This window comes from Cebus imitator, unplaced genomic scaffold, assembly GCF_001604975.1.
Source record: "Cebus imitator isolate Cc_AM_T3 unplaced genomic scaffold, Cebus_imitator-1.0 Scaffold8, whole genome shotgun sequence".
Taxonomy (NCBI): Eukaryota; Metazoa; Chordata; class Mammalia; order Primates; family Cebidae; genus Cebus; species Cebus imitator.
The window spans coordinates 8,086,881-8,104,293 of NW_016107323.1; the positions used below are offsets into that span (position 1 = coordinate 8,086,881).

A 17,413-nucleotide genomic window follows, 5' to 3' on the forward strand; every position below is an offset into this window, starting at 1 on the left:
AAAAAAAAAAAAAAAAAAAAAAGCCAGGCGTGATGGCGTACACTCATAGTCCTAGCTACTCGGGAGGCTGAGGCAGGAGGATCACTTGAGCCTGGAACTCTGGGGCTGCAGTGAGCTGTGATCATACCACTGCATTCCAACCTGAGTGACAGAGTGAGACCCTGGTTCTCAAAAAATAAAATGTCAGCTCTAGAAGGGCAAGGATTTTGTGTGTTTTGCTCACTACTGTCTTCCTAGCACCTAAAACAGCGCTTGGCACAGACTTGGTGCTCGGTGAATATCTGTGGAAGGAATGAGCGAAATAAGTCAATATAACATAGGCGCTTCCTGGTAATAATAAGCACTTAACAAACGTAAGTTGTTGTTAGCCTTATGTTATTCTTACGGATACTGCTATTAAGCTTTCTTGAGCTTCAGTTTCCTCATCCATAGAGTGGAGATGCTGCTGATAATGGCTATCATAGAGTTACTGTGAAGTCAGTGTGTGAATGTGATTCTTCAACACGTAGGAGGAGCTCTTATAGCTGTAGGTACAATGAATCATAGGGGCCAGTAATGGGAGCGTTTCTGGAAAGTGGAGCTTGTGTCTGGGACCCAGGGACCAAGCCCTTGTCATGCTGTCGCCCTTTCTGATTGACTACTGCAGCGTTGGGAGCATTGATCTTTCTGTTTGCCCCTGCTGTTGTCTACTCAGAGTGTCCGGCCGAGGTTCACAAACACCCCCCTGGGATTCCAGCTTTCTCAAGGGGTGTCTCAAATTCTTCTATACAAAGTTCATTTTATTTTTTTGTTTTTATATTTTTTTAAGTATGGGAAGTTTCTGTTTAGGAGGGGAAGACCAATGGATATTTACTGTCCTAGGGAAACATCCCTAGCCCATTGCTCTATGGATGAAACCACTGCCTCGCAGCATGAATAGTGTAGTGTCTGTGAATTAAGGAAGCAGAACTTCCCCTGGCCAGGGGAATGAGATCTAGCCTTATCCCTAGAGTCAGGGAGGAACCTCACCCAGGACTCTTAATTGCAAACAACAGAAACTGACTCAGCCCCCACCAAGACTCATGTAAGGAGAGGCTTCTCCACCCATAAGGAGATTCTGATTCTGACTGGCCATAAAGCATGACAGATGTTCATGACAATTGGGAAGGGTTAGGATGGGGTAAGGAGGGGACCCGCAGATGAGAATAAGGGGTGACTGCTAGATGCAGTGGGCACTGGCGCTGTGGCACTAACCAGCCGCTGTCCACTGCGGAACCCGAGACAGGGCAGAAGATGAGCAGGTGCTGTTCTGTTCCCTTTGGACCTTTTGGTGTCTTCCATGAGCTTCCACCTACTGGTGACTGTGTCTTGGTTTTTTTCCAAAACTGTAAAACCACTTTGCGTGAGAGTGGGCAGGCCAGAAGTATGGAGGCTGTAACCCTCGGGTGCAGCCCGCCAGCCTCAGGAGTTGGCGTATAAATGCCCCGGCTCCCTCACCCCTGAGAGGAGTGATGCAGATGCCTGTTTTGCTCTTCCTTGGGGTGGTGGAGATTATAGGCAATTTTTGTGTTTGACTTTCTTAAGGAGGACTTTAGGTTTCCAGCACGGAGAATGTATTATTTTGCTGTTTTAAATCAATCTGCTACAAAAGGACAGGAATGTCCCTGGGAAGGTTGGGGGTGTCTGTGTGGGGACAGCAGGTGGTTTGAGATACAACCTATGTTGTATCTGCTCAAGTTGTGGACAGAGCAATTCGGGCTTCTTCAGCTGAGATGAGGGGGACAAAGAGAGAAGGGAGAAAGTGGAAAATCACAATATATCGGAAGGAATACAGTATTTATAAAGGAATTAGAGTCAGTCGAAATAAAAGGCTGGCAGCTTGAATCGATTTGATTCCAGGAGTTTTCTGGATTTGCAACTCTAGTGGGAAGAGGGATTTGAATTAATTGCATGTCTCTTGAATGCCTACTGTGTGCCAAGGACCGTGCTGGGCAAGTGTCCCAAAGTGTCTGAGAAAATCAGCGAACAGCAGTGACCCGGGTGGGACTGAAGTGGCAGGTCGCCCCAGGGATGCTGAAGCCCAGGGTACAGGGACAGAGGAGAGACCAGCCAGGGAGCTGGGAAAGAGGACACAGCTTTGAAACCAGCCCTGAAACCTGGAAGACTCAGCGGGAGGTGGAGGAGGCAGGTGCCCCAGTGCAGAGCACAGCATGAGCAAAAGCCCGGAGAGGGGAAGGCATGGCCACGCCCTGGGGCCCTGAACAGGCTGGTTTGGCTTGTCTGGGAAGGGTGGGCAATGTGGAAGGTAGGCTGGGAGACTGTAGGAGCCTGGCTGTCGTGAAGAGGGGTTGCTGGGTAGCTTGGCGGGCCATGGGGAGCCATGGAGGGCATCTGAGCAGGAGGGGGAGATGTGCCCAGCTGTGTTGGAAAGCATCTTCTATCACAAGGTTTCTCAGCTCCACACTGTTGACATTTGGGGCCATTTCGTGGTAGGGGCCGCCCTGTGCCTTGTAGGGTGCTTAGCGGCCTTTCTGGTCGCTCCCTTCTAAGTGGCAGCTGCCTCCCCCGCTAACTTGTACCAACCAAAAATGTCTCCAGACATTGCCGAATGTCCATCGGGGGTCACAGTCAACCCTAGCCAAGAACCGCAGGACCGGCTTAGGAGAGAGATGAGCAGGGCCACCAGCCAGAGAGCAGCTACCATGCAGGCGACCATCGAGGTGACCCAGAACTGGGGGAAGGCAGGGGAAGGAGGTGTAGGTATGAGAGGCCTTCCAGGAAAAGGATTCAAAGGCCAGGGATTAGCAAGCCCAGGAGACCACAGAGGGGACAGATATTGGAGCCTGGGACTGGGGTCCAAGGTCCAGGGCCTGATTGTTGATGGGACCAGAGACAGATGCGAAAGGAAGAGGAGTCCTTTGGGGTAAGCGGAGCTGGAGGGCCCCAGAGTCGCATCTTGGGGTGCCATCCGGGAGTCGACACAAAGTGGGTTTGTGGTGATGGGGTGGGTGTTGCTGAATGAATGAATGAGCCAGACATAAGTCACTTAGGCACAAGAGGACGGAGGCTGAGGAGGGAGTCAAGAGGCTGCTTCCTGAGCCGTTGAGTGAGAACCTGCTGTGTCTCTGATTCCATGAAGAATATAGCCCAGTGGAGGGAACGCCCACTCAGCAAACTCACAGGTAACAGAAGATGACAGATGGCACTGAGAACTCTGAGAGGGACGCACGGGAGTTTGTAGCTGTGAACCTTGGGGCTGTCAGGGAACTAGGGACACGAGGCCAGGCAACTGGTCATGGGCTGCCATCCAAAGGGCAGCCCACTTTTGGCCCAGAGAACATGCTTGTTCAAGGTCACTTTGAAGGGGGCAGAAGACAGGCCAGCCCTTGGCAGAGAGGGTGGTGAGAGTAGACAGCAGGGCCATCTCCTTGAGCTCTAGGGTGGAGGTAGTCAGGGAGGACTTCCCTGAGGAGGTGACGCTGGAGCTGAGGACAGAAGGATGTGTAGAAGTGTACATGGGGAAGTGCGAGGGAACAGCATATGCAGAGGCATCGCAGCTGTGCTTGTCAGAGACCAGAGGCGGATAGAGCCCTGACTTGTCTTCTTAAACCTTACAAATAAATATGATTTTCCTCCTGGCCTACAGCGGCGAAGACCGAATCGGCAGAAGTGGAGTGGTTAGTGGGGCCTGGGCTGGTGGGCATTCTCTGAGCCCTGAGACATAAAGGATTTCAGCCCCCCCTTCCTCCCATTCCTGCCCAAGTACCATCTGTTTCCAGGGAAGCAGGTGGAGGACCCCAGATGTCCCCTGCCCCCTGCTTTGGCAGTTGGCAACCCGTGAATATTTAGAAAGTGTGATTTTCAGTTCCTCAGTGCACCACTGGAGAAAGCAAACTTTAACTTTTTCCTCTTTTTTCTCTTTGTTTTTTCAAGGCCAATTTAAAAAGAATCTTTTTTTTTTTTTTCTAGAACAAGCCACTGGCTATTACAGAAATAGTAAACAGGAGTCAGGGCTGGGGCACAAGTGGCCTGTTTTAATTAGAACAAAGTATTTTAACGCTTACACTTTATATTTCTGTGAACTTGATTATATAGCATTTTAAATACCTGTGAACATTTTAAGGACTCACAGCGATGAATTATTTGCAGGTTCTCAGGAAACTTCTATTTTAAAAGCAAATTGGTATCAGAGTGGCTGTGAAAGTTTTGTGGCAGCGGCGGTGCTGTATAATGAGGGGCCACGTGGCGGGCAGGCTGGCAGACGGCCCGCTGTGCCTGCTGTCACTTGGGCTCTGGGGTGCCCACCTTCTGGAGAGGCTGCTGCGGGGTGCGGGGGTTGGAGGGACCTCACCCCCCCTTCTCCAATTCCTCCTCTTCTCACCTCAGTGTAGCCACATGGACCTCCTTCTTACTCTTTTTTTCTCTTGATATTTATTGGGCATCTACTGTGTGCCAGGCATTGTTCCAGGCACTGTGACAGAGCAGACAAAATCCCCTGCCTCTGTGGAGCTGACCTTCTAGTCTGGGGCACCAAAGAAAAAAATAAATGAGCATCATGATGGTAAAGATGGTGAAGGAAAGGAAAGCAGGGTAGAGGATGGGGAGGGAGGTGCTGTTTTTGATGGGGGGAATGAGGAAAGGTCTCTCTATGAGAAGACGGTCAAAGGCCTGAAGGACATGAGGGAGCAAGCCAGTGTGTGCTGGAATTAGCTCGTCCCGGCTCCGGAGAGCTGACTGCGTCTCTTCCCAGCCCCATATTCAGTGACATTCCGTGGGGAGCTTGAAGTCAGCCAGGGCGGAAGTATGTACTCCACGGAAACTGGCAGGTGGCACAAGTCGGGGCTTACTCCTCAGAGAGCCTGTTGTTAACCATTTACCAGCACATATCTGAGCAGGCCATGCGGAGATCTGGGGGAGGGTTGGGAAGGGTGTTCAGAAGGGTTGAGGAACGTCCTGGAAGCCGGGGGATGGGACTGAGTGAGTGAAGGGGAGAGTGGAAGGAGATACGGCCACAGGAATTCCGTAGATACTTTTGGTCTCTGAAATCCTCCAATCATTTCACTTCCCTCTGCCCCGAGTGCTCTTCCCCGTCTGGTTCCTTCGGTTCCCGTCTCCCCTAGAGAAGTGTTCCAGGACCATTTTTGCCACAGCACATCCTCCCCCTTTATTCTTACATCAGCACTACTGGGTTCCCCTCCCAGCATTTGTTTCCATTTGTAGTTGGGCATTGGGTTGTTTCTTTAAGGTTGCAATCTGTCTCCCCCATTGGGGTGTAAGTTCACAAAGATCTTTTTCCCTGCCATCTCCCCATCTTCCAGCAAGAGCCCACATAGGGCAGATGCTTGATGCGTTATTGTCACGTTAGTGAATGCTGGTGGAGAGACTTTTCTATACTTATTATTGGTTTGGGAAATGCCCTGAAGGGTATGAGATCAGGGATCAGGAACAAATGTAGCTGACGGAGAAGCCAGAGGCTCCCACCTGGTGCCCGGCCTGATCCAAGAGCATAATTCCTGGGTCCCTTTCTAGTTAACCTTGAAGCAACACAGTGGCAGACTGAGGCCCCTCTGATGATGGTCATCGTAATTACCCCCACCAGCCACCAACCTGTCCGCCAGAAAGAGTATGCGCTCTGCTCTTGCTGAAGACTTTGGCCACTTAAATTAAATATTCGTATGATACCATGGCAGGCACTTGTAGTATCCCAGACAACGGATGTGAGTTCAGAACTTAAGACTGTCACTGATGGAGAAAGTACTTAGTTCACAGGCAGCTGGAACTGTGTAGCCTGAGGTCCATCAAAGAAGGAAACCTTTTCATCAAAAGAAACAGGTTTGGCTGACCTGATGCTTTCTTTGTCTAATGGTGAGAGCTTAGAACATATTGATTGAAGTGATCAGCATTTAGGCCTTTCATAGTTAATGAGGAACTGTCCAATTTATCTTAGAAACAATTGCTACCCAGGATCTTTAGTGAGGTGTGCAGTGCCTGTAAAAGAACGACACTTAGCATCATAGAGCTGGATGCAGACAGGGACAGGAAGAAGGCTCCTCATCATATCAACCCTGTCTCCGAGGGTTTAAGTCCTGGCTCTGCCCCTCCCAGACATATACCCTTTGGCCACTTGTTTAGCATCTTGGAACCTCAGTTTCCTCTTCTGTAAAATGGGGCTGATGGAGTAGTTATCTCAGGGCATGGTTTGTGGTCTGTGAGGATTAAAAGTGATGAGGCACAGCTGGGTTCAGTGGTACATTCCTGTAGTCCCAGCTACTTGGGAGGCCGAGGCAAGAGGATCACTTGAGCCTAGGAGTTTGAGGCTAGCCAGAGCAACAGAGTGAGACCCTATCACTAAAAAAGAAAAAAAGTGATGATATGTGTAAAAATCTGAGAATGGTCCAAACATGGCACTCAAGAAATGTTACGCATTGCTATTTGAGCTGTCAAGTGAAATACTTTTTACAGCCTATGAAATGGGAATGGACATTGTAAGTTACTCCACCGTAACAAGGGACTTACTGAGGAAAATGTTGTGGGCTGGACATGGTGGCTCATTCCTGTAGTCCCAGCACTCTGGGAGGCCAAGGCAGGTGGCTCACTTGAGGTCAGGAGTTTGTGACCAGCCTGGCCAACATGGTGAAACCTGGTTTCTACTAAAAATACACACACACACACACACACACACACTCTCTCTCTCTCACACTCACACACACACTCTTAGCCAGTTGTGGTGGTGCGCACCTGTAATTCCAGCTACTCAGGGGGCTGAGGCAGGAAAATTGCTTGAACCTGGAGGGGGGAGGTTGCAGTGAGCCAAGATCACTTGACTGCACTCCAGCCCGGAAAACAGAGTGGGACTCCATCAGAAAGGAAAGAAAGAAAGAAAGAGAGAGAGAAAAGAAAGAAAAAAGAGAGAAAAGAAGGAAGGAAGAAAATGCTAAGAAGAAAGAGAGAGAAAGAAAGAAAGGGGAAAGAAAATAAATGCTATGAAGAAGTCACCAGAGTTGAAGGAAAAAGAAAGAAAGCAAGCAAGCAAGCTAAGAACAAAGAAAATAAATACCGTGAAGAAGAAGTCACCGGAGTTTTCTGGCCTGCCAACTGGTGGCTTCATCGTGATGCGATGTTTAACCAGCAGGTAACGCTGTTCCTTGAGAACACACCCAAGTGCTTTGCGCTTCACTTGGCGCACCGGAGCAGCGACCAATTTTTTTTTTTAATTTTTTTATTTACTTTTTTTTTTTGTCTTTTAATTCTGCAGCTACTAATTTGACCATTAATTAGAGAATGGTTTTCGTTTCCGTGCGTGGCCGCAGAGTGGACTTAGCCATAAGTTGTCTGTTCAGTCATTTCATCTTGTGTCATCCAAGAGGACAGAGGCCTTTGTCTGCTGTCTCCTCAGTGCCTGCAACAACACGTCACGTAGTAGGTGTGTGACGGATATCTGTGGAATGAATGGAATTATATGCTCATATGGGTTTAAAAATGAAGGACTGAAAACTGAAGTTTGCCCCCAAACCTGCACACAAATGTTCTCAGCAATTTGAATAAAGCAAATGAATAAAGCAATTCTTTATTCATGAATTGCCAAAAAGTGGGAACACCCTAGATGTCCTTCACCAGGCTAGTGGTTCAACGGTGGCACCTCCACCCCCCGTGGAGCACTACTTAGCCATGAAAAGGAACAAGCTGTTGCTCCGCTAACGACCTGGATGAAGCCTGAAGGAATCGTGCAGATGGAAAAAAGGCCATTTCAAAGGGGATTACATACCAAAGAATTCCGCTTACGAGGCATTCCCAAAGACAAGGCTGGAGATCAGAGAATGGAATGGGAGTGGGGCCAGGGAGGAAATAGGCATGCTTATCAAAGGGCAACATGAAGGCCTGGCGGAGATGAAATACTCTGTATCTTGACTGTATCAATGTCAGTATCCTGGTCCTACGATCACAGTGTTGAAAAATGTGACCCTTGGAGAAAATTGGATGAAGGGGGCAAGAGACCACCCTGTGTTCTTTCTCAAACTCCTGACCTCAAGCAATCCTCCCTTCTCAGCCTCCCAGAGCCCTAAGATTCCAGGCACGAGCCACCATGCCCAGCCTCTCTATATTCTTTCTGCATGTGAATTGACAATTATCTCAAAATAAAAAGTTCAATTAAAAGAAAGAGTGAAGGACTGAAAGCACTTCTTTAATTATTCAAAATGTAGCCGGCTGAATCCCTACGATTGACACGTTAACTTGAGTCTTCATAGCAGCCCTGGGGAGTAGATGGAGGCAAGGTCACCATTTTTCAGAGAAGGAAAAGGCTCAGAGAGGTTAAGGGACTTGTCTGAAGACACACAGCTGGCAAAGGGTAGAGACAGGACTTAGACCTGGGAGTGTCAGGCCCCGAGCCCTGACTGCGTTCCTCTAGACGTGTAACTCTGAGTGCCTGTGGCTTGGACACTGAGCTGGAGCAGGAAGGTCACCTGCCGTACATGGACACAGTATGTCTGACCGGGCAGCTAGGTGCCATGGTATCCCCTCTGACTGATCTGCAGTGGGGAGAGGTGGCGGAGAGTCGCCTTTGGTTTCCCACTTGTCTGCTCCCGAGTGAGCTGCCGACCTCAGGAGTTATGACCCCTCCCCACTCCACTGCTCTTGCCTTATGCGGGGGTAGTGGTGTGCAGTGTTGAGTGGTATTATGACATTTTACAAGTGGGGAGACTGAGGCACAGGGCGAAGGGACCTGCAGGGTGTGCCGAGTGGAGACGCGGTCCTCCCTCATGCCAGCATCCTGTGGTGATGATCACCGTCCCTTTGATTTGTCCTGTGCGGTTGCTGTTCTCAGAGTATCTTCTGCCCTGTGACGGTGACCCAGGGCACAGGCCCTGGAGACCAAGTGCAGCAGCAGTGGGATCGAGGCTTTGCTTTGCAGATCACCAAACTCTGTGGCCTTAGGCAGCCGATTTCTCTTCAAGCCTCAGTTTCCCCATTTGAGAAATGGGGGAGTAATGGGAATTAAATAAGAAAACATATTCAGTAATACACTGTAGGGGACAAAAAATGCTGGCAGTGTCTGAGGCCTGTAATTGGGAACCCTGGTCTGTCTGTCCTGAGGCCCGGGGCTCTGAGCTGAGCCAAGCAAAGCCTCCACCTCAGTTACCCTCCCTCTGTTAGCTCCAGGCCTGGGCTCTCCTGGACCCAAGTTCTGCTTGGCTGTCGGTTTCCTGAGCAGGACGGCATGTGTTGCAATAGACCCAGAGGGCCTGGAAAGCCCTCTGCAGGAGGCAGCATCGAAGCTCAGAGCTGAAAGATGACTGGGCATTCCTAGGTTAATGGGAGGCAGTAGAGGGAAAGGCATTCCAGAGAGAGGGAACAGCAGGTACAAAGGCTCAGAGGTCAGAGAGTGCAGGTGCTTTCAGGGAACTGTAGCCAGAGCATTCATGCTTAGCATTAAACAGGCAAAAAGCAGAACCTAGTCACTGTGGCACTGTGTCTCCTCTTCTGTTAAAACAGCACCAAGCAGTCTGGAGGCCTCTCGGGGGGCCTCATGGCCAGATAAGGAGTTTGGACTTCATTTTGAAGGTGATGGGAGCCATGGAGGGTTCGGGGCAGAGGAGTGATACAGGGCTTTGTGTGAGGAAGGTGCCTCTGGCCGTCCTGTGGAGTGGAGGCGAGCAGAGGTGAGCTCCAAGTGGAGGCAGGGAGGCCAGGGAGGAGGCGGCTGCAGCATCTCAGTGAGCAATCCCCAGTCCTGGAGCAGAGCTGCGGGAATGGGCTTAGATAGGAATGACCAGTTAGGGACATTTGTCAGTGCCAATTGATGAGCTTTCCGTGGGGCCAGATAAGGAAGCATCTCAGGTGAGCGAGGTTTCTGTCTTAGGTGATGTGCTGGCCAGAAAGGGGGCCAATCCCTTTACCTCTTTTTTTTTGTTTTTTTGGGATGGAGTCTCTGGCTCTGGAGTGTAGTGGCTTGATCTTGGCTCATGTAACCGCTGCCTCTTGGGTTCCAGTGATTCTCTTGCCTTAGCCTCCTGAGTAGCTGAGGTTACAGGCATGTGCCACCACACCTGACTAATTTTTGTATTTTTAGTAGAGATGGGGTTTCACCATGTTGGCCAGGCTGGTCTCGAACTCCTGATCTCAGGTGATTCACCAGCCTCAGCCTCCCAAAGTGCTGGGATTACAGGTGTGAGCCGCCGTGCCGAGCCTGCAATCCCTTTGCTTCTGTATTCCATGGTCTCATCTGTAAGACGGGTGATTTCCACCTCCCCCATCTCAGCATCTTTTCCCTCGGTGAAGGTCAAATGATATCCTCCCTGAGCCCACGCCTTGCAGTGAGCCACAAAAAATCCCAAACCCCACCCAGAGGCCCCTTGTATTAAAGATACAAACTCCCTTATTTTGTCTGGTGGTTTTTCAAATGTGCCACCACCCATCAGCTAAACGGAGATGCTGCTTCTCTCTCTCTCTCTCTCTCTCTCTTTCATTGTAAAAACCAGGAGAGGCACTGAGAATCAATGCCATCACCAAACAGCAGGTTCTAAGCAAGCACAAGCCAGCATTGATGGAGCACCTTCCGTGTGCCGAGGCTCCCCTGTGTGTTACCTCCTGGATCTTCTGGGTTGAGGCCATGGGGGAGTGAAATCTGACAGAGTAGAGTTTGTGCCCGGCTGCGCTGCATCCACACTACATGGGACCTTGGGTGAAGGAACTTCAGCCACTCTCAGCCTCAGTTTGCATATCCGTGTGCACCATGTGTGAGGGGTCACCCATTGGACTCACCCAAAAGGTGGCTAAAGGAGTGAGTGTGCCCACTCCAGCCAGGGCTAGCCGAGCAGGTGCCATGGACTTGGTAAAAGACAATCTTGGACTTGGCCCCGGGAGGTTGGCCTCATTGTTCCTGTTTGTGGAGGGAAGTAAGATCCGAAGCTCCAAAGCTGCCAGGGTAGACTTCCTGACTCAGCCGTGCCCTTTCCACAAAGACGTGGAGGAGGTGCAGCTGGGGTCACCACTGGCTGAGGTCAAGCGCAACGGGGCAGGCTTCACTCCTCCCTGTGCAGCCCCTGAGAAAAGAAAGAAACTCAGTCTGGCCACCGAGGGCTACAGGATTGGGCCACCTCATCCCAGTTGCCCAACTGATGGGGCCGACTTAGGCACTTTTTATAGAACACCATATTCCTTTTTATTTTTTTTTGAGATGGAGTCTTGCTCTTGTTGCCCAGGGTGGAGTGCAATGGCACGATCTCGGCTCACCGCAACCTCCACCTCCCGCTTCAAGCAATTCTTCTGCCTCAGCCTTCCAAGTAGCTGGGATTACAGGCATGCGCCACCAAGCCCGGCTAATTTTGTATTTTTAGTAAAGACGGGGTTTCTCCATGTTGGTCACGCTGGTCTTGAGCTCCTCAGGTGATCTGCCTGCCTCGGCCTCCCAAAGTGCTGAGGTTACAGGCGTGGGCCACCGCGCCCAGCCTGTATTCCTTTCTGAGGACCCTTGTAACAAATTGCCACCGACTAAGGGGACTTAAAACAGTAGAAATTTGTCCTCTTGTGGCTCTGAAGGCCAGAAGTCCGAGATCAAGGTGTCTGCAGGACTGTGCTCCCGCCGCGGACTCCCGGGGAGGTCCCTCCTCACCTCCCCCAGCCTCTGGTGGCCGCCGGCCCTGCCTGGCGTTCACTGGCTTGTGGCTGCGACACTCTGGTCTTGCCTCCATCACTACATGATGGTCTTATCTTTGCATCTGTCTCTTTTTATAAGGACAAGAGTCACTAGATTTAGGGCCACCGTAATCTGTTATGCTGTCATCTTAATATAACTGATTAAATCCGCCTGCTTTGGCCTCCCAAGGTGCTGGGACTGTGGGCGTGAGCCACTGCTCCCAGCCAAGCTCCAACAGATTTAAGTTTTCTGCCCAAGGCCACGCAGTCAGAACGTAGTGGAGCTGAGATTCAAATGCAGGTACATCCACCTCCATGTCTCCCTCAGGCTCCCCTGTGCCTCAGTTTCCCCATCTGGAAAATGACACCTGCTTTAGGTTCCCAGCTTAGATGACCCCCACTCCAGCAGAGCTGTGCTGAGTGTTCTGCAAACACCAGCTCGCCCAGGAGGGTGGCTTAGCTCCCGTGTCTCCTGCCCCTCACACCACGGCAACTTGAGATTTTTACAGACGGGAACTGTGTGTGGGGCGGTGAGCAAGTGAGTGCGTGTGTTTGCAACAAATATTTTATAATAGACAAGCCTCGTCTGCCACTTCTAAAAGTAGTGGGGAAAAAAAACCCACTTTGAGAAAGTAAAAATAACCCAATGCCTGAGTCACTGAAGTCACTGAACTCAGCCGGAAGCGGCTGCTCCAAGCTGAACTGACTGCTTCAGCTCACCCGGGGCAGCAGGGCTGGGGCCAGAAATTTAACAGGGGTGGGGGGGATGATCACCTGAGCTTTTCGGGGGAAGTCCCGGTGGTTCGTTTGTGGGTGAAGCGCCTGTCGCTCTTCCTTTTATTTTCAGCTGCAGGATGAAATGGCTCCCTGAAAGCCTCTGTCTTCTTTCTCTTTTAAAAGTGACTTGACAATTGATAATTTTGCCCTGGTGACGGACACCTTAGAGCTTTTATTTCTTGGAGGCCAAACATTGATGTTGTGTGAAATGGGAGCTTGGCGGAGCCTTTGTGCAGATCTCAGGCTTCCTGAAAAATTTATTTACTGTGGCTGTGATCCGCAGGAGCGAATTGATGTTTATCTATAGTCGTCCGCGCCAGCAAGGAGGGCAAAAATGCATAACTGCACTTTCTTCGGAAGCCTTGCGAGGCTGTTTAAATAAGTATCTAATAGTGAACTTTCAATAGCAGGCAGGCAGTTTGATGGACAGGGGACAGTGTATTATTAACCATAAGCAGGCTTAAATCTTTCCCCCACATTTTAGAGGAAGCTTTATAACCTTCTGGCCGAGGAATTCATGAGAACCAGGTATTTGAAGCTAAGCAAAAATTATCCTGGCCGTTCCCGTGGTGGAATCGATCACTCCGAGAGCCGCATGAAGGAGGGGAACAGAGGCTGCGGCTGGGCCTGGTGTGAGCAGCGCTGGCTGCCTCATTGTGGCGGAGGGGCAGAAGAAGTGCACAGGGACCAGGAGCGGGCAGAGGGGGGCAGAGGTCATGCTGGGAGCCTGGTTTTCCTGCCAGGTAAGTAACTTGTGCTGTCGCCTGAGCTTGGGCACTGGGATCAGGGACCTGTGTCTTCCCCATGTGCCCCGGCTGCAACAGCACCTGGCCTTTGGTGGCATCCACCTTTTTTCTTTGAGACAGGGTCTTGCTCAGTTGCCCCGGCTAAATGCAGTGGTATGATTCTGGCTCACTGCAGCCTCAACCCCTTAGGCTCAAAGGATCCTCCCACCTCAGGCTCCCCGGTATCTGGGACTGCAGGCCTGTGCCACCATTCCTGGCTTTTTTTTTTTTTTCTTTGGCTGGGGGACGATAGGGGGTCTCACTGCCCAGGCTGGTCTCCTACGCCTGGGCTCAAGTGATCCTTCCATCTCAGCCTCCCCAAGTGCTAAGAAGACAGGCGTGAGCCACCGCAACTGCTGCACCCACCCTTTCAGCAGTGGAAGTGATTTACGTGATACTGGTCAATCCCGGCCTGTCTTGCTCATCGGCCTGAAGTTTTGTGCAGCCTGGAGGCTGTCTTATTTAACCAGAGAGGTGCTCTTGATCTCTGGAAAGGTAGACTGGCTTGGTTACAGAATTGTCCCCTGGCCCCTACCTCACTGTCATCACCATGGGAGTCCTGCAGCCTTCAGTGTCTGCCTCCCCCTGTTTAGAGGGTCAGCCGCAAGCACCCAGGGACTCATCACCTTCACCGCAGTCTGCCCAGCACCAGATACCCCATAGCTTTTCTTATGCTGTTTATTGAATGACACGAGCTATGCATTTTCCTGGGGTGGGAACAGCTGTGGTTAAGAGCATTAAGATGGCCAGGCGTGGTGACTCCCACCTGTAATCCTAGAACTTTAGGAGACAGAGGCAGGCACATTACTTGAACTCAGGGGTTCAAGGCCAGCCTGGGCAACATGGTAAAACCCCGTCTCTACAAAAAATGCAAAAATTAGCGGAGTGGGGTGGCACACACTTGTAGTCCCCACTACTCAGGAGGCTGAGGTGGGTGGATTGCGTGGTCCCAGGAGGCTGAGGCTGCAGCGAGCTGTGATTGCACCACTGCACTCCAGCCTAGGCCACAGAGTGAGACCCCATCTCAAAAAACAAAAAGGGTGAAGGTTAAATACTCTTAGTATCAAATTCCTGTCGCTTGTTACCCACTGTGTTCTTAGCCAAGTGGCCTCCCTTCTCTGAGTCTATTTCCTGGTCTAATGAGGTAAGGAGGGAAATGACTTTACCATTTGAAGTCTCAGTTTCCTCATTTGTAAAGTAAATATAACAGTCCTCCCCCCTCGAGGGCTGCCGTGAGGGGGAGATGAGCATGTGCAGATGGAGGACTCAGTGTGAGTGACAGCTGTTCTTATTCAAATTGTATTGATCAATACTACCATTGCTACCATCACTACTTTTTCTCTCCATGACGTAGAAGGAAACTCCCAGCCTCCATTTTGTCTGCTTCAGACACTGTCACCCCTTTCAATGTCTCAAAGCCAGAATGGCGACCATGCTGGGTGCCGTGCAGGGGCAGGAAATGCTGGACGTGAGTCCCTGCAGACAGTGGTTGCTCTCATGCATCTGCTCCGTGCAGGAGCCGTGAGCTGCCCCTGGAGCCCAGGCCCCGTGCGAGTATGAGCCTCCTCAAGCAAGGGCTCCAAGGCCGAGAGGGTCAGCAGTGACGCTGGGACAAGAGGGAGTGCCGGGGGCTCAGTCAGTGGCTCGTGGATGAGTGATGGTTCCAGGATTAAGTTGGCCACTGCGCCCCCATCAGCAGGGAGAACTAAGGGCTACCTGGTGCTCAGAGCAGGTGTCATCACCAGAGCCTGGTCCGCATTCTTGCAGCAGCTGGGAGAGAACAAATGGAGCCCTCTGGTGGGGGTGAGTGGGAATCAGACCATGGTGGGCTCAAGTTCCCTCCCTGCCCGGGCTGAGGTTCTTTGTCTACCCCGGGCTGTTCAGTCCCCCGAACCCTCATATCTTTTCCTTTTATTCTCCCAGAAGCCAGTTGGGTTTACCCAAATTATCATCACCGCCACCATGGAGCCACATGGGAGCCCGGGTCCTGTGCTGGGTGCTCCCCGCGTGAAATCTCAGGAGCTTTTATGACTTACACCCATTTTCCAGAAGAGGAAACTGAGGCTCACAGAGGCAAAGTCACTTCCCTGAGGCCCCACAGCGTCACCGTGATCTGTCCCTCTCTCTGATGCTTCACATCCCCACTTCCCAGCCCAGCGGTGCCTCCAGCCTCCTCTTTCCCTCCAGAAAGCAAGGCCAGCTCAGCTGTGGGGTGGGCTTGTGAGTGGAGCTGGAATTGTTCAGGAGATCTGGCCTGAAGAAGTTGGGGATGTGTAATCCCAGCACTTTGGGAGGCCTAGGCAGGGGGATCACTTGAGGTCAGGAGTTCGAGACTGGCGTGGCCAGCATGGTGAAACCCCATCTCTACTGAAAATACCAAAATTAGCTCGGCATGGTGGCACACAACTGTAATCCCAACTACTCAGGAGGCTGAGGTAGGAGAATCGCATGAACCTGGGAGGCAGAGGTTGCAGTGAGCTGAGATCGCAATACTGTACTCTAGCCTGGACGACAATGAGACTCCATCTCAAAAAATAAATAAATAAATAAATAAAAGAGGTTGGGAGGCAGCTAAGATCTTGGCCTCAGAGGGTGAGTCCCTGTTGTCAAGATAAAAAGTATGAAATCCTAAAAGCAGGGCCTTGCCGACACATCAAACAGAGCCCGGCACCCCCGGCCGTTCTGCACTGGGCACCTGATCCCTTCTCGTGCTTCTGATGGGAGCTCTGGTCCAGATACACCCATGAAGGTGACTTGGGGCCCTCGAATGTGTGTGTGTTACCTGAGACCACCAGGTGTGACTTGGAGTGAAGACCCACATTGTTCTGGGCTCAGGTCCTGAGATGCCTGTCTTCGGGTGACGAACCCCATCTCCCACTGCTTCCTGTTCAGTTTTGGAAAGTGTTTTAGGAAATGTCATGACGTTCACCTACTTGTCCCCAAGCCCTCCATCTCCAGACAGCAGCATGGGGAGGTGGGGAGGAAGCAGAGGAGCCGGGGTCTTTCTTTTGGGCTTTATTTATTAGCAGCAAACTAATATGAGAGCTTAGAGCAAGGCACCAGCAGCAGAGGGAGCTTAAAATGATATTAATCACAGCAGCAATAACTAATACATATTCATGTGCCTACCCTGGGCCAGATCTGGGGAGCTTCTAGATAAATAAGATGGGCTCCTGCTCTCAGGCGGGTCACCGTGGTGAGAAGACCACCCATGACTGCACAAGCCGGCATTTTCCCACAGCAGCGGGTCCCGCGCGGCAGGCATTCAGTCAGGAGCCAGGGAGGAGCCGCAAGGAGACTGCAGTGAGTTTGCCAGGCAGGGGATCAGGGTGGCTATCTTGTACCTGGGAACAGCATCGGGCACCAGCAAGTGTGGGCATTGGCACAGAGAACCCAGGCTCAGGGTGTGCGAGTCATTTTGCTGGGATTGAGGTGAGCTTGGAGTGGTCGTTGAATGTCAGATCAGACAAGGTCCCGAGGCCACGGCATGGAGTTTCGACTTTTCTTTGAGGCTCAGAGTAAGGATTTGGGGTGTTTAATTCTAGGAGCTACAGGAAGATGCTTGAAGGATGGAAGCTGGGGACAATAGTGACAGGATCCAATTACTTTTTGCAAAGAAGTCTCGGGCCACCACGGAGAGGAAGGTCATGGGGGTTAGAGCAGTCGGGGGCTGGGCACAGTGGCTCCTGTAATCCCAGCACTTTGGGAGGCCACGGCGGGTGGATCACCTGAGGTCAGGAGTTTGAGACCAGCCTGGCCAACATGGCAAAACTCCATCTCTACTAAAAATTTAAAAATTAGCTGCGCATGGTGGTGGGCACCTGTAATCCCAGCTATTCAGGAGGCTGAGGCAGGAGAATTGCTCAAACACAGAAGGTGGAGGTTGCAGTGGGCCGAAGTCGTGCCACTGCCCTCCAGCCTGGGTGACAGAGTGAGACTCCATCTCAAAGAAAAAAAGAACAGGGTGGGGGGACCGGGCGGAGCTGCTGCAGTCATTGGCCTTGGCATCAGGGCTTCCCAGGTGCAGGCCAAGGAGGGACCTTTCAAAGTAGACTCGTGTCTGAAGGGAGCCCGCCGAGCCTGCTGTGAGCTGCCTTGCCTGCATTTCTTCTTTCCATCCCACATCTTGGTGCTCAGGGACTGCACAGCCCCATTTGACAATATGGTGACATGTTAACAGTGGGGAAGGGCAGGAGGGGGCCTAGACCTCCAGCCCCGGAGCAGCTCTGACACGAGCA

The 17,413-nt window shown here is 51.4% G+C and overlaps 1 protein-coding gene across 6 annotated transcripts in view; it reads left to right on the forward strand.

Moving 5' to 3' along the window:
• CUX2 (cut like homeobox 2) overlaps nt 1-17,413 on the forward strand; it is a 327,980-nt gene that overhangs the window by 54,885 nt on the left and 255,682 nt on the right. The window lies entirely within an intron of this gene.